Source organism: Penaeus monodon, chromosome 28 (genome assembly GCF_015228065.2).
Source record: "Penaeus monodon isolate SGIC_2016 chromosome 28, NSTDA_Pmon_1, whole genome shotgun sequence".
In the NCBI taxonomy this organism is placed as follows: Eukaryota; Metazoa; Arthropoda; class Malacostraca; order Decapoda; family Penaeidae; genus Penaeus; species Penaeus monodon.
Window position 1 is genome coordinate 13,591,728 of NC_051413.1, and position 699 is coordinate 13,592,426.

At 33.5% G+C, this 699-nt stretch overlaps 1 protein-coding gene across 1 annotated transcript in view; it reads left to right on the forward strand.

The window, feature by feature from the left end:
- The window catches only part of LOC119591042 (keratin, type I cytoskeletal 9-like), a 12,441-nt gene that overhangs the window by 8,905 nt on the left and 2,837 nt on the right, over positions 1–699 (forward strand). The window lies entirely within an intron of this gene.

Sequence of the window (699 nt, forward strand, 5' to 3'; positions counted from 1 at the left end):
GCCAAATAAGGCTCATTGTGCTCTTTCGTTAATTTCAAAATAAAACTGACACATGCGATGAGCACATTCTCGATGTTTTTTTTTCTGACGCAATCAGGAGCAGTCAGTATACGTGTGTCTCACAGCTTGAACTCCGGAGTCACATGAAATGTTTTTTTGAAATGTGAAATCAAGCGTAGTGCACTAACAGTCCTCATTCGCAAGTAATATCTAACCCCAGAGTCGGGTGTTAAAAAAAAGAAAAAATCAACGACATTTAGAAGCAAGCGATAAGACTCGTAATTAATAAAACTATAAGAATATAAAAATATGAAATAAAAAAATATATATAAAAATAAAAATCCTTCTCTAATAATGTTCACGTAAAGGGCAAAGATTTTTCAAGATGATCCAAAGTGTATCTAAAGGTTACGTTACTATCAAAAGGCCTTTAGACAGGGTGGCATTAGTGTAATGCGTGTTTTAGAGAATTGGTGAAGCAATATCTGTCCTCTTATTAAGTAAAACTTTGAACAGAAATGTTGTGTAAAACTAAAAGTTATTTTACTGAGGATTTACTTTGGCCGAGTAACAGGCAAGGTGATACAGGATAGTGGAGCAAAGTTTGCAAATGTGTCTATTACCCATTGAACTCCGCAGTCACATGAAATAATGTTGAAGTGATTTCAGAATTTCCGCATTTATATATATTTAAAATTT